Source organism: Vanacampus margaritifer, chromosome 3, assembly GCF_051991255.1.
Source record: "Vanacampus margaritifer isolate UIUO_Vmar chromosome 3, RoL_Vmar_1.0, whole genome shotgun sequence".
Lineage (NCBI taxonomy): Eukaryota > Metazoa > Chordata > Actinopteri > Syngnathiformes > Syngnathidae > Vanacampus > Vanacampus margaritifer.
In genome coordinates this window covers 25,652,625-25,676,502 of record NC_135434.1, presented here as the reverse complement: position 1 = coordinate 25,676,502, position 23,878 = coordinate 25,652,625, and the positions used below count along the sequence as shown (strand labels likewise).

At 40.2% G+C, this 23,878-nt stretch overlaps 1 protein-coding gene across 1 annotated transcript in view; it reads left to right on the top strand.

The window, feature by feature from the left end:
• Nucleotides 1-431: 431 nt before the first annotated feature.
• tncb (tenascin Cb) overlaps nt 432-23,878 on the top strand; it is a 109,516-nt gene continuing 86,069 nt past the window's right edge. The window contains exon 1 of the mRNA XM_077560905.1: nt 432-563. The gene's annotated coding sequence lies outside the window, so the exon portion shown is untranslated. The remainder of the gene's footprint in view (nt 564-23,878) is intronic.

The following is a 23,878-nucleotide window of genomic DNA, read 5'->3' as shown; positions in this document are numbered from 1 at the left end:
TGGACAGCCCAACTGTCAATCAATCATATAGGCGGTGATGCCAGCCCACCATGAAACATCCCAAACAGATGGCCACCCACCACCACCACATGCGCACACCCCCTTCCAGCCTGGGTGTAGTCATTTGGTAAGAGACTGTAAGCTCCTTAGATTTTTTTTCATGATTATCACTAATTTAGTTTCTTTGATTAAATCTATCATAGTTTTTTTCCCCCCTCCCTACAAAATGCTTAAAGAATATATTTGCACTAAGTCAGCTGCTGTAATTCCCATTGTCAATTACTGATATGATCATGCAACAGCTGAGAAATGTGTGGAAAAGTATTAATGAGTGCCTAAATCCACGGCAGTGCTTAAGACAATAGCATGTGAGGGGGCTGAGAGATGGGTATAATTTGGGGCAGGGCAGCGACCCCCGACACCCGGGCCAAGCAGGCAGCATTGAAGGAGGCTGAGCCAGAGCAGGTGTCTGTGCTGACATCTGCTTCGCTTCTCTGGGGAAACACAAGAACCCTGCAGCTAGAGACTATGCCACTGGAGTGTCCCGGGTCCCTCTAAATAAGGTAGACATCTTCTTGATTCACTTTTGGGATCCAGAGGGGTAAATCGTGCAGTGTTGTATTGGGAGCTTCTCTTTTGTGACTATAAAATGAAGCAGATATTAGAGGTTGGTTGGTTTCTTTTCCGGAATAATTAGTCTCATTTGTGCTTGACACTTTCTACATTTCATATTCAGATTCTCAATGCTGCTTAAGCCATGAAAAAAAGAGGTTTTCATGCAGAGTATTAAGAGGATTCGACCCAGATCCCTTCCAAACATTAAAGGAGGAAATCGTTGGATGCTCAGTCTCATGTAATATTGATGCTGTCATGTTTACTCATCAACCCACTTTCCTCTGAATCTAATCAAGTTGACAAACCCTCAAGGCTGTCGATTCAGGCGCATCGATCCAACTTTGCCTTCTATTGACCCAAGAGCATTTATAAAAGACTTTGTAGTGTAATCAAAGCCTCTGTGGAGCCCCTTTACTTCTGGCTGACTAGCGCTGCGCAGCTGTAACAGATACAGACTATTTTTGTAGCTCTAACTGGCATTCGCATCAGATTGTCTTGCTTTGTGAGTTTGCCGAACAGACATTGATCCCCAAAAGCTCCTTATAGATCTCTCTAGGTTGTAATAGGACAATGAATGATGTGGAATGTGGGGGTGGCAGGAGGATGATGTGTTGAGGGAGTTGTGCCGATATTGGACTAGGGGCAAAAGAGGGGCGGGCAGCTGCGAGGAGTAACTGATAGACATTCTGAGCATGCACAGGAATGGTAGTGAATCCCACGCAATGTGTGAGAAAACACTTTGGATTTGACCTATTTCAAAACTCAGTGGAAGAAACAATAGATTATAAAGTGTTTCATGTCAAGTTTGTCCAACTAAAAATTTGCAACCTTTATGATTTAGATTTCAAGTACTTGGAAATATCGGCGAATGATCGAAATAGCAATGGGAAAAACATATTGTGACAAGATGAAGTGTCATGGTAATGACTTGCTCTCAAGCAATGTGGCGCCCGACATCATTTCATTCGGATCGCGCAATCTTTTTTCTTGAACCAACACAGCGTCTCGGCATCTCCGTTTCCATTAAGCATCTGTAAATACCAAAGGTCAGAAGGTGAAATTGATCTTATGTTATAGCGCGCTTTGTATGTTTGTGCATTGAAGGCACTTGAACATGAGCGGAATGTGCCCCTGCTCAAACGTTGTGAGCTTAGAGCAAATTCAGATAGTAGTGAGATTAAGCATAGTGCTTCTCTTGTTTTTTTTCTTCATTTTTACCCTTCCTTTTTCATTTATTTTAAAGCTGGGAATTTTATAATGGAGGCTACAGCAACCCTACGAAAGGTCCCCAAGACCTTCACGTCAAATCTACCCTGAGGAAAGTCCTCCATATGCCCTTGTTTGGAGTGTCTTGATCGGCAGATGATGATGAAAATAATTTATGTTAAGAAACATGGATTCTATTCAACTGATGGATTTTCTGGGGAAGTATAATATGTCGTACTGTTCAAAAGTTGTGAGATTTTTCTGATCATTTGTGTGAAGAATTATAAAATAAAGAGACTGTTAATGGTGAATGCCAAAAGTGTTCACATTGAAGGCAATTCATTTGTTTGGAGGCCATATTAAGATATCTATGCTATACTCATTTTGATAAAAGGCCAGATGCTGCTGAATTAATATCCAACACAATATTTTGCTTGATGATGTGAATGAATAGCAGAAAGGTAGCATAACACAATCACAAATGTATTTTAGAGCTGTAACTTATGGGGGTGATTCATTGACTAGTGAACAGTATTACCGTTTTGAGTGAGACAGGAGTCCCTCCAGCCTGAAGTCCGCTGATCTGGCATCAGTCTGTCTGGGGACAGGATTAGGGGTGCTGTAGAGATGAGGACTTGCTGTTAGATCAACAGACACTGGCTGAGCCATTCATGCAAACAAGCGCATTAGATTAGCAACAGGAACACTTAGCTTTATATACCACTTAGCGCGTTTCAGTCGACTGTCTTATAAATCGAGCTGGAGCTTTATACACTCAGGGGGGAGAGAATACGATAATTACACAGTCAACATGAAGCATATGAGTGGTCATACATGTCATACAGTATATTACAACAATCAAATGAGACATCCCAAGTCTCCGCATGTGAAACCCCGTATAGCTATGATAACAATAATGATCATAATAATAATAATGATACGTTCAATGAATTGATTTCTACAATCGGAGGTATTGACCACTCTATTTATTCATGAGATATGATGAAATCCGCCACATATATCCACAGGGCTCAGAATCTGTCTGCCTGCACCTTAATCAAATTCACCAAAGATTTGTTAAACCACCTGTGCCACAACTTAGACCTCCCTATAGCTGGTCTAAAATTTTGTGTACTTTCAGCCACCAAATTGTCAGGTGTGCCGGGGGCATATGAAATAAAAAAAAAATGCCGAAAAGGTATGGCGCGGCACGGTTTTCCAAATTCCCAAACTTACTAAATGAGGCTTGCACTCGCAACAAAATCAAGATGTGCCAGGTCTCATGCCTGAGCGCATGTGTGCTGTCTACAAAAACAGTGCCCAAGGAGACAACTTGCCAGCATACTTGAATCCATAGAAAAACCTTAGTGGGAAAACTATTAAAACTTATTCACTTCCACCCATTTTAACTGAAGCAACCCCCTTCGCTCCCAGCTGTTTTACTGGATTTTGTCTGATTTTGCAAGGCCCACAGAATATTGTGTTCTATTGCTATAAAAACATGGAACCCACCAAAAGAAAGATTAGAGTCTCTTCTTTCATCAGGAAAAAAAGTATATTTCTATCTGTTTCCATTTTGCAGCAATTAGCATTAGAATATAGCTAAGTTTTATCATTATTCACAAACCTGTTAAAAACACTGGGGAAAAGAGCTTGTTGCAACATGGCCATGATTGATCTCGTATACTCTGCTGCCACCTGCTGGCCATTTTTGTAATAACTATCATTGCTTTAAGCGACCTCTTCGGTTAGAAGCTGCATCAAAGCCTTCTGTGTGCTTTAATATAAATAAATAAAAAACATTTATTTTAAACATTTTTAAAAAACAACATATAAATACGTTTTTGAGACCATGGTAATATTTAAAATAGAACATTTTTTATACGTTTTTGGGAGTAAATGAGTTAATTAAATTAGTAGAAAATATTTTTTTGAAGTTACAGCAAAATGAAATGTCAACTAATATCTCTGAATGGTCGACTTTGGAGGTTCCATTATGGTGGCATATCTGCAAAGTTCCAGGACTGGTGATACATAAGATATATCAATCCTACACAACAAAAAGCGAGTTTTTCCTTTCAATGTGGGCCTGATTATCAACAAGCACATCAACAAAGAGGTCCTGTTGTCTTTCCATCATTCAGTCCACAAGAAAAGACAAGAGTTGTGGCAGGACAACTCACAATGCCCTGAGCATCCGAAAGTTCCTGGCTGAAAAGAACATTCATGTGCTGGATCTCCCCACTGTGATCACTCCCTCTTTCCCAAGCTCAAGTGGGTCTTTTCAGGGACCAGATTTGAAGAAGTGGATGATATCAAGGGAGCAGCAGAGGATTCTGCAAGGAGTGCATCAAGACATGGAAAAGAAGGCTGAGAAAGTTGTGCATGTGAGGAGTACTTGGAAGGGAAAAACTTGCCATTTGTAGTTTAGAATTGAAATATATCCGTGTCCGGGAATCTTTATGGCACACCTCATATTTTGTTCACATCTAGATTCAACGTCTACAGTGTTTCCAAGGGCAACAGACACATCTGCATATCCCTATTTGTGTTGCTATGGTACAGCTGTCCAATCAACAATAAACAGACAAAATAAAGTTTGGGGTCACTCGGTTTTCCATGGTGATTAAAAGTAAGGATAGAGCGGAAGATGAAACGTAGGATGAAAATGGTAACCTAGCCAGTTTGGAAATAGAGCTCTCTTTAACACACATACACACACGCGTGCAAGCACTCATGCCCACACCCTCCAGCAACGAGATATGCAGGAGATTTAGTTTCCTTTTGAATATGTAATGAGTTTAACATGCATACTGAGCTGGTGGTAGACTTCTGGGGAAGCAGCTGTGATCCATGCAGCAAATACAGGATTATCTGCAAGCCAAGATAACGGGCATAACAAAGCTTGGGAAATAGCTCCAGGCAGAGGAAACTGTGGCCATTCAGGAGTGCCAGGCCCTCGCAGCCAGTTGATTGGAGAGCGCCTTTCCACACACGTTACCTTTGCATGCCTCCAGGCTTTGCTCCACTTAAGGCTAGGCCTTGGGGGTGACGGTATTGGCTCAGCAGACAGCACGCATATGCTTACGTCTTTAGAGGGTGCAGCATAAGTTCTAAGCTCTGCTTTCCATCAACTCAGCTTTGATCTCAGTCAGGCTCCCGGTAAACTGAAGGCTGATGGCTTAATGACATTCAGCGAAGGGATACACACTGTTATTCTGAGTGCAATTTTGCCAATTAAACATATAAATAATCATACAATAGATATCATAGATGATTGTACTTTGCATTCATTATAAAATGATAAGAGATTTACTGCAGCAGTCAAAATCAAAGACTTTTGGGGTCAAGCTGGAAGGAAATTCTGCTTATCCCATGATGCAAACATTTCTGCTTTCACGATTAGTGGAAGTGAAAGTATTTTCCTGGATAAAGCGAAAATCTTCCATAGCCACAAATGACTGTGACAATCGTTTTTGTTGGCAGACTTCAAGGTTACTGAAGAAAGCCCTTTTGACTCTCTGAGACCTAATAACCCATAACTAAAATCCTTAAACTACTTTGCAAACCAATGGATGACTCAACTATTAACTACATGAAAATGAAACAGTACGGTTGTCATAACCTAATTATATAATAATACAAAAACATGGAAAATCAAGCACACATTAAACCCCTTCTGAACCATAGATGATTGCAATGTCTAAACCAATAAAAACGCATAATTTGGATGATGTCTGGTTCATGCTTGGATCCTAGCTAACCAATCACGCTCATGTTAAAATTGTTACATATAGGCTTGGTAAGTTTACAACACAGCCATACTATCCTGGCGTCCACTACAACAAATAAAAAACATGAACCCCCCCCCCCACACACAAAAAAAAATCCATGTTGTTCTTATGCGGGAAAAGTACTGGCGTATTAGGACCACGTATAAATATATTTTTTATAAGAGGGCGGGGGCAATATACTACGAGAAAAAAATCGCAAAAAAAAACGCAAATTTGCCCACGTATTACTCTGATATTTGTGCCAATACTTTTCGGTCGGGTTTTCAAATAAGAGGATAATAATTGCTTTAGCAGAGATTAACCATATGATGCAAAGCATTCACTCTTTGAAGCGTTGGGTACGGCCAGCGACAAAGATGCCTAGCATTGCGAATGTCTACACCCTGAGGTTCAAATATTTAAGTTAAATTGTTAAAATGTATATTTACTTGTACATTTATGTTTCTAGAATTATTTACACATTCATACATTTTGATATTTTTTTGTACAAGTAGCTAAGTGGATTTGTCGAATCTGCTGCTCTCCATCATTCACTTGCATTTACCTTAAGTATGCTAGCTTCTGATTGGTTAGTGTTAGTTACCTGATAGGGGATCAGGAAGTGTTGTCGCTCTAGCTTCCGTGTATGACGAGTAAAGTTTAAATTAGGAATGAATCCATCTTCATCCTGCTTTTTGATTTCATAAACAGTGTCCCATTAACCACCAACGAATCCTCACAGAATATAGCTACGCTACGTATATTTGTCGTAAGTTTCTGAGTTTATTTATTGCAATTTTATGAGGTTTTTTTTGCAATTTTGCCACTTTATAAAAATGTGTGAGTTTTTTTCTCAGAATATTGGCTGTGGCTCTAATACGCCGTCATAGAAAAGAGTCAAAATCTGTTAAAAAAAAAAAAGAAAGAAAAGCCCAGCAAAAAAAATCATAAACCCATTGCAGTTGAAAGCTTTAAGTTTCCTCAACAAAAAAGAAAAATGTGTTGGACTGAAAAGTGTATGAACTGTTCAATAATTTGACTTTAACCGTGCAATGCTGCATTCTGTTTGTAGTACAGTAAATCATTTTTGGGTGTGCGTGAGAGCAGGTTTTATGTACAGTAGTATTTGCTAATAATCAAATATGCATACTAAATCTTATTGTGTGTTAAGAAATATTATTCAGTTTCATATTACTTTATCCCTAAAAAGCAAACTCCCCCAGTCATAACGCCACCAAACAGAACCTGTTGGGTCATCTTTCAGTGCTCCAAGAATTTTTTTTTTAATTGAATTAATTTTTTTAGAAAAACATTTATACACATATGATTTTTGTACATGAGTTAACAGCAATGCTACTGCATTCTATCTATCATCTAAATTTAAATGTTTACCGGTTACAGTTAGAAGAAAGCAAACCCTCCTGCCTTGGTACACCTGGAACTGGTCACCAGTACTGGTCACCAATCGCAAGGCCAGTTCTCACGCAAGCACAGGGAGGAACCCAGGATTCAAACCCAGGCATTTTGACAATGATGCAGACATAATAGAAGAAGAAGAGGAAGACAAAGAATCACTTCAAGAATATTGGACTTTTTCACAGAAAAAAAAAGATGCTATTTCAATGACACCATGGCGACTGCCTCAAATCACTTTCCAAGAGTCTATCCATATTGCTGTGGTGTCATCCCTCTGCTGCTTTTAGGGATCATAATTGCAAGGTATCTGGGAATTGCTATATGCTGTGTCTTAGATTCCTGAATTGAACTCTTAGGCAGAAATGCCATTTTCCAGTTGGTTTAATAGTTCAACGTTTTCCAAACCATTTGAACATTACTAATTCTGTAGTGACATTAAGAGCTGTTCCGTTGCCAAAAGTTGGGCAGTGTGTGTCATGCATTGCACATCACTGAGTGCAGATGTTTTAAATTAGCCAGGTTGCCTGGCTGAGCAATGATTTCCCCTCACAGTTTTCTGTGCCACCTCTTAACAAGGTTTCCTGTGGTGTGTGTGTGCGCGTGTGTGTTGGGGGCGGTATTTGTAGTGGTGGTTGGGGTGGTGGCGTGTGTAAGCCGTTTGTGGCGCATCTCTTGCTTCCCGACTCTCGCTTGACTTGATCTAGTGACCTAGTTAGGAAACCAGTAGTATCCTAGTCTTTGTGAACCCTGGCCTGGGAGGAACAACATTTTTTCCGTGATTTGCTCTAAGCAGGGATTTCTTTTCAAGAAAGTCAAGAAGTCCTTTCAGGCTAAAACCAGCCTTGTGTGACCCATAATCTCAACCTAATCTAAGCATCCAATCGTTCGTGCTTGCTGGCAAAACTTGCATCTCATTTGGTGCCCAGTTGGTGTTGGCATTTATTTTTGTATTAGTAAGTGGAAATTAATTTATTTTTGGAAAACAACAACAATTGAATTATTCTCTTTGTCCATGATCCCAATAGCACAAGCCCTTCTAAATGTCTTCTTCTGCTCGAAAGAGGTAACCAGACTACGGCTTCAGCCAGCTCTTAATCCAACTTTGTGTGGATGTCTTTACTTGCCAGCAAATATTGTAACCTGAAGACTGGAATGAATGAATTGGCCTTGCCCCCCTTCTCTTGTACTTCTGAAGGAAGACTCTGTTTCCCATCACTTTTTCCACCCTTTTTGCTCCCCCAAAGAGAAGGTGGCACTCTGTCTCAGGATAGTCTGCCAATAGAGCTAAAGTCGTGCCAACTCTTCCTCATTCACACAGAATAAATGGCTGCATTATTCAGACTGCCATCACTCTAGAACAGCACTTGCCGGCTGCAGAGTGACACACTTGTGAAGAGATAACGTTCACCGTTCAAGTTAGATCTATATCCTTTTAATAGTCTTTTTCAGGGCAACACGGTTTGGATGTTTGGAACCGTTCTCTTTTTCTTTCTTGTCTTTCTTTTTTTAAATCACAGTCATTCATTTATTGATCTTTTTCAGTTGACAACAGTGTTGGGAACGTTACTTTAAAAAAGTAATTAGTTATAGTTACTCATTACTTGCTTAAAATTTTAACTGCGTTAGTAATTGAATTACTTCATAATAAAAGTAACTCGTTATCAGGCAAAGTAACTATTTTCACTACTTAAAAAAATGTTTTATATAAAATAATTTAAATGTTTTTATATTATTATTATTATTATTATTTTATACAATGAATTCAAATTATGTCCATGTATCATGTTTTCATTTATTTTTGTGAATATTTATGTCACACAAAGGCCTCACTCCATAATGACATATATCATATAATAATAATAAATTAAATTTGGAATGGGAATGGTGATGTATGTTCTACCACTGCCAATTACTAAAGCAATCGTAATAAAAAAATAAAATCAAATAAATAATGGATATATGGTGATTTTTGGCACATATGTCATCTGTAGGTAATTTGTAGACAGTCCTAGCCAGTCCCTCCAGGATTTCACGGGCATTTTTTATGATTGTTGCGGGCTAAAATAATCAATAATATATAAAAGAAATCGGCAATGCTATGACATATACAGTGCCTAATGCTATCATGGCCAAAATCATTGCCATAACCACTACTACATTTTCTCCTGAAAATCATAATCTTTCACTTGATCTCTCTGAAAAACTTTTGCACACTTTCAATTAAGATAATATGGTGATATATCTTCAGTTTATAATTCATTCTTCACGTCCTTCATGTCATGTTACACTTCTCGCGGCACCTCCAAAATAAAAGTCACTTTATCTTTCAGCTGTCAAGACACTTTTATTGTGACGAGGCCCGACAACAAAATTGCCTCTAACTGTGCGCAAATGACATTTTCAGAGCAACACGACTGCACAACGTCTTGTAGCTTACTTCGAGCCTTGAAACTAATAAATGAATTGTAACGCAACGCATTTCACATACAATAACGATAACAGCGTTTCAATGGGAAGAATAATTAGCTAGATTAGTCCATTCATGAAAAAAGAACGGATTGTACTATTTGTTGGTTTGCATTACAGACTTACAGTACTACATAACCAAGTACATTGAGATGTACTCAACCAGCAAACATTTGAAACAAACTTAGTGACAGCAAGCAGACTTGGCTCGACAGTGCAACAGCCTCACTAAGTAGCAGTTAAAACGCCACCCTTCTTGCCCTCAGCCTGGTTAATGGCCAAATGTTGATGTGTTGAAGGTCATATGGCAGGCTACCATGCCAGTGACACAGTGTGTCAGAGCAATCTGCCAGCCTGCCTGCTGTTTGCTGTCATTACACTCGCTGGGGTTTCTCTTCCACTATCCAAACAGATAGTTATGATTGTTTCACTGTATCTAAATGCAGCAAAACTGATGTCATTATTCTAATGAAGTGCTTGTAATTGATGTAACAGTTGAGACTATATACACAGGGATTATATGCATACTGTATTCAGACCACGTCTATAAAAGTCAATTTTAAAAACATGAAAATGAGGTCATACACAGTATAAAGACAATAGGGATTGGACACATTTGGCCCTATTTTCGTGCCCAGTGCAAGTCTAGAGCAAAGCGCAGTCTAACTGTGCAGATGGGTGGAGTTTTCTTTCTTTTGGTATTTTTCAGATTAAATAGGTTTGCACACATTGTGGAATGGAATGCAGCTGATTCCGGCCAATCGAAGTGTCTCCCCCTCAATCCCATCAAAATCAGGGCAGTGGAAGCGCACACAGTGCTTGACGTTGCAAAAGCAGAAATTGACTGGCTGAGGTACGTGCATGAAATTGGTGCGCACAATGTGCGCACCTTATCATGGTGGAGGGGTTTGTGTGTCCCAATGATCCTAGGGGCTATGTTGTCTGCGGCTTTATGCCCCTGGCAGGGTCACCCATGGGAAACTAGGTGAGGGAAAAGACCAAGCACGGCTGAAATGACTCCTGATGATGAATACAACCATTGGCAAAACGTTACCTTTGCCCGGGCGCGGGTCACCGGGGCCTCCCTCTGGAACCAGGCCTGGAAGTGGGGCTTGCTGACGAGTGCCTGGTGGCCGGGCCTGCACCCATGGGGCCCGGCCACGTGGGTCCCCCTTCCCATGGGCTCACCACCGGTGGGAGGGGCCAAAGGGGTCGGGTGCAGAGTGGGCTGGGCATGGAATGTCACCTCTCTGGTGGGGAAGGAGCCCGAAATGGTGTGTGAGACTCGCCTCCACACACAGTTTAGACTCTGGTACCAGTCCTCTTGAGAGGGGTTGGACTTCCACTCTGGAGTTGCCCACGGTGAGAGGCGCAGAGCAGGCGACGGAGTCGGTGGGAAGAATACTCAATTCCACCGACACGTCTTCCTTTGAGGAAGCAGAGTCTGGGGACTCTGAGGTGGGCTCTCCTATCTCGGGGTTCAAGGACGCTGAGGTTGTTGGAAAGCTCATCAGCTACAGGGCCCTGGATGTGGATAAGATCCGCCCGGAGTTCCTAAAGGCTCTGGATGTTGTGGGGCTGTCGTGGTTGGCATGCCTCTACCACATCGCATGTACATTGGGGACAGTGCCTCTGATTAGCAGAATTGGGTGGTGGACCCCTTTTTGAGAAGGGGGACCGGAGGGTGTGTTCCAACTACAGAGGGATCAGACTTCTCAGCTTCCCTAGTAAGGTCTATTCATGGGTGCTGGAGAGGAGGGTCAGTCAGGAAGTCGAACCTCGGATTCAGGAAGAGCAGTGTGGTTTTCGTCCCGGCCATGGAACACACCCTCTGAAGGGTCCCCGGGGGTGCGTGGGCGTTCAACCAACCAGTCTACATGAGTTTTATGGATTTGGAGAAGGCGTGCGACCGGGTCCCTCAGAGAGTCCTGTGGGTGGTGCTTCGGGAGTACGGGGTACCGAGCACCCTGATTCAGGCTGTTTTGTCCCTGTACGACCGGTGTCAGAGTTTCGTCCGCCTCGCCGGCAGTAAGTCGGATTTATTTCCAGTGAGGGTTGGACTCCGCCAAGGCTACCCTTTGTCACCGATTCTGTTCATACCTATTATGGACAGGATTTCTAGGCACAGCCGAGGTGTTCAGGGGGTCCGGTTTGGTGGCCTCAGCTTTGCATCGCTACTTTTTACAGATGATGTAGTGCTGTTGGCTTCATCAAGCCGTGATCTCCCATTCTCACTGGAGTGGTTCGCAGCCGAGTGTGAAGCGGTTGGGATGACGATCAGCACCTCCAAATCCGAGACCATGGTCCTCATTTCAGAAAAGGGTGGCGTGATCTCTCCGGGTCGGGTCGCAGGGTGTCCGGGCTCTCCCTTAGAGATAGGGTGAGAAGCTCGGTCATCCGGGAGGGACTCAGAGTCGAGCTGCTACTCCTCCGCGTTGAGAGGAACCATTGAGGTGGTTCGGGCATCTGGTTCGGATGCCTCCTGGACACCTCCCTGGAGAGGTTCTATTTGTGTAGCTTGAATTTGATCTACAAATAAATGATAAGATTGGCTTTTGTTGGCGGAAAACATGCATGTTATCTTCATGCAAGTCTTCATGTAATATAATACAATGTGTGTATCATTTCCACAGGCGGGAACAATGCCCCAATGTCTACATTCTAACCTCAGGTTCTTATAAATGTGATTTACAGCATCACTCAAGACAGACCTCATCTAAAGCTTGTGTATTTATGGACTGCAGGTGCTTTTACAGTAGGATCTGTTACTGGTCATTTTTTTGTAATACGTCTCCACACTCTGAGGTGGTATCATTTACAAAGGCACTTATTGGAGTGACTGCTCATAAATTCTAGAGCACAACCACTCATGAATACTAAAAGGCAACAAGATGTAACGTGCACCCCATAAAGGTCCTGTCGGTAACATTGTATACTAGATGTATGTATACTATGCCACCTTTCCCAACTGATTGGTGAGAGGCTGCGTATACCATGTCAATAGTCAGGTTTCCATCCAATTGTTTTGAATCTTTTAAGCGAATTTATTAAAAATGCGCAAAACGGACATGTGACTTATGCCCGTTTCCATCTGTTCTTCTTTTGCGAATATTGAGAGGGGACTCCGCCGCTGTAGGTGGCGGTATACACCATAGAGATGTGATCCACCAGTAATTTAAAAGAAGAAGAACAGGAAGCGACTCTGCCTTGCGATGACGTCGTATGAGTTTGCTTTTGTAATTTTTGATGAACCGTAGTGTTTCTTTGCTGTTTTCCATCTAAAATTGCATCAATATTTGCTTCTTTAATTAATTCCAAAAAGATTTGTTTTGACGTCTCCCCAAACATACCTTATTTTATCGTCTGCCATTGCTTTGTGACTACAAACGTACGTGTGACGTAATATCTAGTCAAAACGTGCAACGTGTATCCGGTCTTGTCAGTGTTTATTCGCAAAACCTGGTTCCATAACCAAAATTTGCATTTTCCCTTTTTTTGATACGCTCCAAAATCTACCCCTTCTAAGTGTAAAAACTTTTTTTGCGAATTTTGGGCGCTTTTTTGAATTTGTAGCGTTTCCATTCAGTTTTATTTTTGCATTTCTTGACAATTCAAAAAAAAAATGGTTGGATGGAAACCCCACTAATCACAGAGCATATCAGGAAAACAACCACTCACACACAATCCTAAAAGAGTCAAATCAACCTTTTTAGTCTCTGTTTACATCGTTTCAAAAATCTCTGTGCTTTTGTTAAGCATTTATTCGTGAATCCAGCACATAAAGTTCAAAAGCACCAAATAAACAATAACAGTTTATATGACAGTGATCAAGGTGTAAGCTAATAGAGATGTTCCAAAGCCTCAGATATCCAATGGCACAATAATCTTTTATATCACCCAGCATACTTATTATATTACATTATATGAACAGGCCCCTTTAGAGGTTGTAGCTTCTAATTAAATAAGTACTCCAGAGACTAGTTCGCTGAAATGCTTATATTGGCTTTATCACAAAAACATTCACACAACACCACCATAGAACAGTTGTTATCATCTAACTATAGAAAATATTACTTACATGTATGTTTGTTTGTTTATTAAACATATAAACCAGTAACGGTCGGAAATATTGTAATTCAAAATAAAAAGATTTTTTTAAAAAAACATGATTTAAAAAAGAAACATACATTGTCATCATTAAGCACAGTTTACATGTTGAAAAGAGAGTAGGAAGGAGTTAAAAAAAAAAAAAAAAAAACGTATCTCGTCCTACCCCTTATAGGAAAAAAACAACATTAACTTGCACATATAAATAACTGCCCTTATACGTGCATAGATATGCCAACAGCATTGGGCATTTAGTTAATAAACTAACACATTTACACATATATAAATCAGTAGGTATATATTAGCCTGCCTAGACCAGACCGATTGTTCTGATAAGGCTAAATAAATTAATGAACGTGTAGGCAATCTCTGGGTCGAAGAAGGTCATTTTTAGGTGAAAGTTCCATCACCTTTTTTTTTTAAACATATATTTTCAGGATGAATCGAAAAAGATATGTTGAAAGTGATGAGAATGGAAACAATATAGGACAATATTTCACCACTCACTTTTAAAAATGCTTTTCCAATAATGGAGAATTGCTTGAGATAGGGGCTTGAAACAAATGGTGCAGGCGAACGGTACAGCAAAGTAGCCGTGCGATCAATCCAGGCTTTGGTTGACATGTCATCACAGCGTCTGTGTAGAAGCGCTCAATCAGGCCATGGCTCAGTGCTCTTAACAATGTAATACCGTCCATTCCTTTCTATTGCCGTCAAATGGTCGTTTTTTAGGTTCACGTGAATTTGTGACACAAGAAGGTGGGAAGTGGAGGAGAGCAAAAACTGTTTTGAATTAGCAGGAGCTCAAATTACCTCTACATTCAATCAAAGTGGATCAAAACCAGACCCTTGAAATAAGTTCAACTGAACCAGGTGGTGTCTGGTGAGGAAATGTGTTTGTGGCCACATGGAAAACGATAGCTCAAGATATCTTCTTTAACATGCAGGATTGGTCCCAAATGCCAGTATTTTTTTTTACTTGGATTAGCTAGACATCATCTCAAAGCTGATACAACTATGTTTAAAGTATATATCCCAGGCTGTATTAAAACACTTTGCATGGAGGACCAAAACTGCCAAAATTAAAAATAAATAAATGACTAAATAAATAAATAATGTGCAAATAAAAATGGATATAAAAAAATATTGTATATATATATATATATATATATATATATATATATATATATATATTATTATTATTATTATTATTTTATTTTATTTTTATTTATTTTTCCTGGAGAATTTATTTATTTTTAATTTGGGCAGTTTTGGTCCTCCATAACTTTGTGATACTGGATCGTCTGTGAGACAAATAGTTGGTGATGGTCTACCAAATGCTCTCTCTCTTTAGTAATTCAGTTCCTTTTAATCATTTTTTATTTAATTTCTTAGTTTCATAGTTTAAACACCGAAACCCAATTGAGGGAGATTTTTCGCTTGTTCAGGTCACTCTGTCTTTTAGTTATGTATCGACTTAAATGCAACTAATCACTATGTCTGCTTTCCCTAAATCCAACTCAAACTTTCAAATCCAATGTTGCGAAAAGAAAAGCCATATTGTGAGGTATTTTCACCATCTGTTAATCCAAGAGTCATGGTGTCTGTGTTTGGTTTGACACAAACCTACTGTATAAACATTGTTCCTGTCACTCTTTTCTTCACCTACACATTCACACACTGAGCTCTTTGTATCACTTTGACAGGCACTTGCCTGATTGTGTATGCTAGTGGAAGGGGAAAGAAGTGGAAATGACCGTGAGGAAACCACACGTGTCTATCTACTCAATCCAAGGACTCAGTCCATATGCCGATGTAAAGGCTTTATTCATATGACACGGATTGAGTCACTCACCCATGCAACAAGACTAGCGAAACACAAGTACAGTACAGAACAATAATACCTAACTCTTATGGGCTTAGAGTGATGAAAAGGTAAAACACTGTACGTATTTCCAGCTTTTAATATGCAATCTTGCTGATGCATAACTATCTCAATCAGACAAATAGGATGAAGGGATGCCGCAGAATGATTTCTGGGTTATTGAGGAAGAAGGTATTCTGTATTCTGTGCGATCTTGGTCAAAGTTTGCCCAAGTTTACACTTTGAAATGTTGCTTTGGCCCACTGGGAAGGGATCACGCTGCAAAGCTGCAAAGCCACCGCAGGCTGAGTTTGCCAACATGAACTCCTGAAAATATTTGGATTTGGCAACCCCCTGCTGGCGTCATGCTATACCCAATTTAGTTGCACTTCTACGGTTTACAAGCCCTTTTCGCAATCTCAGCATGAGCAACGTACATATTGATTGACACACTGACACAAGTTGGCTAAAGCCTTGCTTTTCTGTTCTTCCAGCATTGATTTACGCAGGCACAAATATTTTGCTTGAACATCCTTTCTGTGGAAATAAGTCAAAATGTCGGGATGTGTCCACTCAGTGTCGTAGCATGGATTGCCAGCGCCCAAAGCAAGCAGGATATTTCCAGCATCTGATCCGTGGACCTTTAGTGTCCATGGGTCCACCAGACTTGTGCCTCAAGGACCACAACAGTTTGGTTTCACATTAAGCTCAAGTCAGAATGGATTTGTTTGTGGCACTCACTCCATTTACATGCACAAGTAAAACAAATATGGCAAAGCTGCCAAAACCTCACAGCTTCCTTTGGTGATGGCTGACTGGGACCCTTAAACAAGTATGGATCAGTAAGGGAGCGGAAATTAAGGCAGTCAATAATGTCAATATGTCCTGTTACAAGTAGGGCTGCTTGATTATGAAGAAAATCTTAATCACGATTATTTTGGAAATAATTGAAATCATGATTAGGACGATCATTTGTTTTTTGGTACAAAACAAGAAAATGTTTAAATGTAAAAAAAAAATGTAAGACAAATAAATATTAGTGTTGTTCCGATACCATTTTTTGGCCCCCAATATCGATTCCGATACCCAGCTTTGCAGTATCGGCCGATGACGATACCATTCCGATACTTTTTTTTTTTTTGGACATGAAAAAGCTGTCCTGCCATTGGTTCAGAGCATTCAAGGGCCAATCGAATACCTTAGCTCAGCATGCAGTGAACATATCACACATCAGTGAATGTCGTGCACGAGCAAGACACAAGATGCTGCATCCAAAGTTCTATATTAGTGTCAGAATTAATGGTATCGGCATGTTACATGTTTTTACTCACCGATACCGATACCACAGTTTTAATGCAGTATCGGGGCCTCTGCCGATACCAGTATTGGTATCGGAACAACACTAATAAATATAATGATGCAAGTTCCTTTTGGTAAAATAAAAAAATAAAAAAATTAGTTTGGGGATTTTTTTTTAAAAGGTGCAAATGTATAAATTTAAACAACTCAAAATTAGTATTAATGTGGAGTGTAATAATTGAAATTGTAATTTTGATGAATTGCACAGCCCTAATTACAAGTATAAATTATGATGGCCATAACTTACATTACTCCTACTTTTGCAGATTTTGCAGTGTAGCAGTAATTTTCAGTAGGTGAGAAACTTTATTTGAAATAAATCAAATTATTCAATGAGGATAAGTTGTACTAATTATTTGCATATAAAAAAAATAATTATATATATATATATATATATATATATATATATATATATATATATATATATATATATATATATATATATATATATATTTGTATCTGAGCCCATGTGACAGATGCTTCCATTGCATGGAGGGTCTTCTGAATAAAGCGTGTGAGCCTTTTTGTTAGGAAGTTACATTGTTGGTAATAAAACACATTCACTTGTGAGTGAAAGTTTAACACACTCGCTCACCCACTCTATGATGTCACCGGGTCATCTATCATGTTCTTCCACATTTGACCGAAGAATCCAATATCAAATTGTACTTGATGTTGGGAGCATTCGTGGCTTTATGGCTGACTACCAGTGTGCTGATATCCTACATGTTTGTCAGAATGATACATTTAAAACAGTTGCCATGTGTCAAAATACCCCATGAGTTATAGAACACTTTACACACCCTCTGTTTTGTCTTGTTGTTTAGCTAATTTGTCAATGGGGCCATGGCAAGTACTCATTTTGTTACCAGGTCCACTGAGGACAGAGTTGGAGGTGACTGCACTTATTCTGATTCTAAAAATGAAACTACCAACTGATGGACACACATGAGCCCTCACAAGGACAGCATGAATGACGTTTTCCCTTATGGTGGTAGCAGTTCATCAGCGAGTGTAAATTAACGTGCAGATCTTTGTATGTGGTGCATGTAGCAGACACATTTGTTTTGTTGTTGTTTTATTATGCGGCGAGCAAACTCTTTGTGGACTCGACTTCCACAATACTTGTATGTCAAAAAAGCTTAGTCTCAATAGCATTTGCTTCCAGTTCACTAACATTTTCCTCTGCTGAACCCTTCAGGATGCTTCCGATTCTACTGACTTGCAAAGGCATGTGTGTGTACGTGTATTTAGCGTCTTGTGCTGTAATTACTTGGTCATGCTTTGAAGAGGCCACATTATTTGTGTTCCTTGGACATAAATACAGTTGACATAATGTCACAAATGCAAAAGACATACAAATAGCTAATTGACAGTTCTTCGTTGCTTTATATATGTCAATTGTCCTTCATAAATACCTTGTACAAGCAAGGTGGTTTCAAATTGCCCACGTCACATCATGCAAGGGGAGGTCTTAAAGTTTATCAGCCGATGTGATGCACAGACCCCAGCAAGGCTGTTTCTGTTTCCCCAATGTCAAGCTCGGTGTAACCCGCGGGGGTGGGTTTCCTCTGCGCTGTGTTTTCAATAAATGGAGTTGAATTTGGTCTCAATGAAACAACAATAAGAGTGTACACCCGCGACGTCCTTGTTAGCTCTCCTCGGCCACATTCGGAGCAAGAGTGAAAAAAACAAAAACAAAAATGTACAAAGAAATTACAAACAATAAACATCATACCTGTGTGCATAAAACAATAAGTGTGTGCACCCGCGACGTCCTCGTTAGCTCTCCTGGACGAAAACAAATCTCAGTAAAAGGCGCTTACTATTGTTAGCAGCATTAGCGCCATTCAACGACAGACCACGGCTCAAAATATATAATACAAGTATAGCGAGCACACCACTAGCTCTTAAGCACGGAAAACATCCTTAGCAATAGACACAATAATATGGTGCAACCCAATTAATAAAACACCGAGTTTTTATTTCATTAATCGTCACGAGTAACGGGAGAGAGCGGCATATGTGTCTTACCTCAGCCACATTCGGAGCGATAGTGCCCGAGGCTCGCGCACGTAAAGTGACGTCACCGTGTAGCTGTCATCCGCAGCGCGCGCACTAGCTCACGTTCTCTCATGCACAAGTCATAAAAACAAAAGAAATGCATTAATATTTGATCCCAAATATCATGAGTGCTTTTGGTGAAATGAACAGAACACTATAACCTGTTACACCGGCATACTTGGGTTGACTGCGTTGAACCCTGCTCCTTCTGTAAATGAGGGAGGCTGCTACGATTGGCCGGGAAAACAATTTGTGCTATCCCACAAGGGGCACAACGGCGCAAACAGACCTATTATGCCTAATTCTACTGGCGCAGTTTACAAAGAAAATCTACCCAAAAGCACAGTTAGACTGTGCTTTGCACCAGACATGCGCTGAGAAGGCTGTTGAACAATGAATACTAACTTGTAAGAGGAAACTCACAATAAGTCGAGCTAAGGTTTGCTTGTTTGTTTTTTAAATGCTGTGTGCTCGAGAAAACGAACTGTTTAGTCAAAGCAGAATACGTAGTAGGTTTCTGAACAGATTCAATTACATGTCATCACATTTAAGTTCAGCAATTGCCTTATTTTTATACATTACAATGATAATGTCAAAAAGTTCTGCCTTGCCTGTGTATATCCTATGCGTCACACATTACACAACCTAAAAGGGCGAACAGTGTTTTATTTGTTTGTTTTTCGTTCAAGAGAAGCAAACTTCTTTAAACTTACAGTACATGACAATTAGTGGCACAAAAAAATGTTGGCGATTGCTGTACTGTGGTGAGAAAATATCAATGACAGCAATGAATCAACTTCAACTCGACTTCAATGGCATTCTAGTCAACTAGAGGTAATGATCATTATTAAAAATGTGTGAAGGTGCCCTTTTTTCTAACAGTAAAACAAAGGAGTGCAGCGAGACTTTTACATACAGTGTGTCTTTTGGACTCAATTGCTTGAGTTCATCCATTTGAATAAGTGCTGAAAATAACGGAGCCCGAGCCTACTTCCTTTTGCATTCTTAGTGGCAATTACCCAGCAGGCTACCTGCACTCTTCTCAGAGCTGCCTATATAATTAAAGTATATGCTTCTGGTACAGGAGCTATAGTTTGTCCTCTCTGTGGACCAGACTTGTGTAATCAACAAGAACATGCACGCATAGATGTCCAAGCAGGAACACATGCAGCTAAGGAATTTGTAGGAAACATGTACACGCCATATACTGTACACACAATTGAGTAGTAAACAGTGTTTTTGAGGCAGTGTGAATATATAGAAGGACACAGCTGGAAAAACAAGCTTGGTGGCTGAGCTAAGTGTGGTGTATTTTTGTATGAGCAAAAGTATAACATACACATGGAAGCTATTACATTCCTGTGCTACTGTTTCAAAGAGTGCACCTCTGCAGTGTGTAGTCATTATCGTGAACAAGCAGAGCAGCAAGCAACCTTCAGCTGCACTCTCTCTCTCTTCTCGGCAGCATTCGCAGTTTCTGGCTGGTGTGCTGGTGGCATACAGATGTGCAACATGGCTGCTAGTTTTTTTTTTTTAAAAAGGGGGTCAAATATTGTGGAAGTGGAAACGCAACAAATCTATTCAAACATGTAGGAAATCAGCTTTTAAAAATGGAAAGCTGCAGAAATAGAGAGGAAGAGAGATATACTGTCGTGCACTCTCAGAACAACGTAGGTAGAAAAGCGCTATACAAGTGAAAACCCGTTTACCATTTGCTTGTAGTACTCGTATGCATCTGCAGGTTTAGGCTCAAAAGCACAAAGCTCACTCCAGGGATGAATGCTGATGATGTAGCTCTTAAGACCCTCATTATAAGGATGCAGACTAAACACTATTTAACCAGTTCATGTTGTATCAGGGATGTTCAATACCACTTTTTTCATTCCAGTATGAGTACCCAACTCTTGAGTATACCGATGCCAAGTACCGATCCCACTAGTACTTTTAATACATTAACACCCCCCCCCCCCCCCACCACCCACCCACCCCCACCCCAAAAAACCTAAAACAAAACAATTTAGCCCCTTCAGACCCACACTTTTTCTGCTGGGCAAAATGTATTTTATTTTATTATTATTTTTTGCTGATTTTGACTCTCCCCACATAAGAACATGGGGAAAAAAATTGGAGGGTTATCATGTTATATAGTGGACGCTGGGATAATATGGCTGTAATGTGTGTGTAAACCAAGCTTAAATGCAACATCTTTAACATGAACATCATGCAAATCAACTTGTGATTGTGATTGGTTAATTAAGGTTGACATCATCTAAATTATGCGTTTTATTGGTTTAGACATGCAAATATGTCATGTCCACTGGGACCATCCATGGGTCTGAAGGGGTTTTAAAAGAAAGACCTAAATATCCCAATATAGCATTTTCCTTAAAAAAATAGAAATTGCATGAAGGCAATATGTTTATTCTTCTAATTTCTAGTTCCTGATTGTAAAATGACCATCGGTCATTATCAAATAATAATAATAATAAGAAGAAGAATATGAGATGAAAGTGATGCCATGCATTTGTACACTACTGAAAACTATAACTAAACAATAAAATGTGGCAATCATGAGCCTTGTTCCAGTATATTCTAAACTCAAGAGTCTTTGATGCAATCTTGTCATTTGATCTCTCAGCGTAGTGGTGTCAAACTTTAGACATCTCGGCACATACTTCATGCTAGTTATTAGCCCACATTCAAGTATAGTACTAACACAAAATACATGACATATCCCCTCTGACATTAACTATCCCCTTATATACGTGAGGTCAAAATGGTTTTTTTTCTTCTTTTTTTCACCGTCAACCAGTTAAGACCATCTAGACTGATTAAGTACTGAGGGTCGACTGTCTCAATTCCTCTACTGATTTGGAGGGGATTATCTTGCCCTGAATTTGGAACAGTCACTTTACTAGTCTAAAGACTTAGAATGCTGAGGAGGCTGTCAGACTCTTGTAAAATATGTGCACTCCATTGGTGCATCAGTCCCTTCATTACCTGACGGGGAGATATACTCAACTGCACAGCTAGCTCAACTCCCTCTAACTATTTGTTTGTCGTGGGGGCCATTGTGTCTGGTGATGAATAATGCCATATTGTGCAAAGGAACAGGCACATTAGTCAATACATCGGTCGAGCCCTCAGAAGGCCCCACATCTGATCCGGGTGACAGTGATAAGTGCTAAGCTATAAGCTTCTGTCATATCAGGTCTCCTACCTGGACAGTGAAGGAGCCTAGTTCAGTCTGGACGAATCACGATGACCATCGTTTGAATACATTTAGGTGCTCAGTTATAGTTCCCAGCAAAGAATATCTCTCCTGACTTGTAGAGTCAGCCCTGAGCTTTCCATTGTACCTCTTTCTACCATTAGCTTTGAACGTCGCTTACTCTTGATGGCTTCAACAGGTGAGAGGTCTTGAGCAAGTCTCCTTTGAACGTTAATATTGTAGCAGACGCCCTTGTGGTGCTGCATGGGGTGTTTCTGTAGGCCAGCAGAAAATTATGCAGTCTTTGGTGTTGAGTTACTTGTCCTTGAGATATTTTAATAGCACGCTTCAGAGTCTGCACAAGCTTTGCAGCTCGGTCATTCATGGCAGGGTGGTAAGAAGATGAGATGTTTTGGGCTCCTTTGGCATACAGAAAAGAGGACATCTCAATTGGAGCTCATTATCTCACACTAGTTGGATGGGAGATCCAAATAGAGCTTTTTAATGGTCTTCATGTAGTGGTCAACCTCATTACTGAATGATCAGGCCACTTGATGGATGCATGATGGTCACCAAGAACATCTTGTCTTCTGGTGGAGCTGCAAAGTCAATGTGGACACGCTGCCATTGTTTTGGTGAAAATTTGCATTGATGGAGATAAGCTAATGGTTGGTTGTTTCTGGCTTTGGTGGCACGTGGCACATGAAATAGTTATTTGATCCATCTTTTTGTTTCAAGGTTACAATTCCACTATGCTCTGTCTGTGTGCAGCTGCTGCAACATTTTTGCGACAGTTGCATTATATCCCTTATCTCCCATACCCCTTCTCCTCCTGTTTTTCATGCTTTCACTCACGTGAAATAGGTATATGTCCCAAAGAACAAATGTCAAATAGGAACGCAATGAATTAACCCAGTATGTATTTTTTTAGACATTTTGTGAGGCTTAATAACTAAACACAGTGGGGGCTCCAAATATAGCATATTCTCTTGAACATGCCTGGCAGGTTGTTTGATTAAATAGAGCAGACTTGAAGCCCACCGGAGTTGCTCGTTTATCATTAAGTGCTTAGTGCAATTTCCATTCCCTTTCCCATCAGCCTTTGTACCATCAAATTTGGCAAAGATGAAAAGATCTTTAAGAGAGTAGAAGTAAACCTTTTTATAGTAAGGGGGGGGGGGGAAAAAATCATACATCGGCAAGTAAAATCAATCATAAAATGTCAGAATCATATTTATTGACCAAGTATGTGAAAACACACACACACACACAAAATAAAAAACAGATACGGCCCCTGGGTTACCCCTTTTATAGCCCAAATTCTTGTTCATATAAACGGCATTCAGAACACCTCTTCTTCTTCGTCTGGGGAGGAGCAGGGGTGTTATAGTTGGTTGAACGATTCGGTGAACAAATCTTTTGAACGGTTCTTTTTAATGAACTGATTGTAATGATTCAGTTCATTTAAAATAACTGTCATGCCCATTACTAACTTGAATACATTGACTTCTCCGTGGCATTTTCTGTCTCTAAGGCATGGGTGTCAAACTCCGGTCTTCGAGGGCAGCAGTCTTGCAGTTTTTGGAGGTTTCCCTCTTCCAACACAAGCTGATTTCAATCAGCAGGATCGTTATCAGGCTTATGCAGATAACTGTGTTGTGTTTTAGCTGTGTTGGAGAACGGAAACATCCAAAACCTGCAGTACTGCGGCCCCCCAGGACCGGAGTTTGACACCTATGCTCTAAGGCAACAATGCCACAGTCCGTGCTTCTGGCGCGCAACCCACCGGAAATTTCT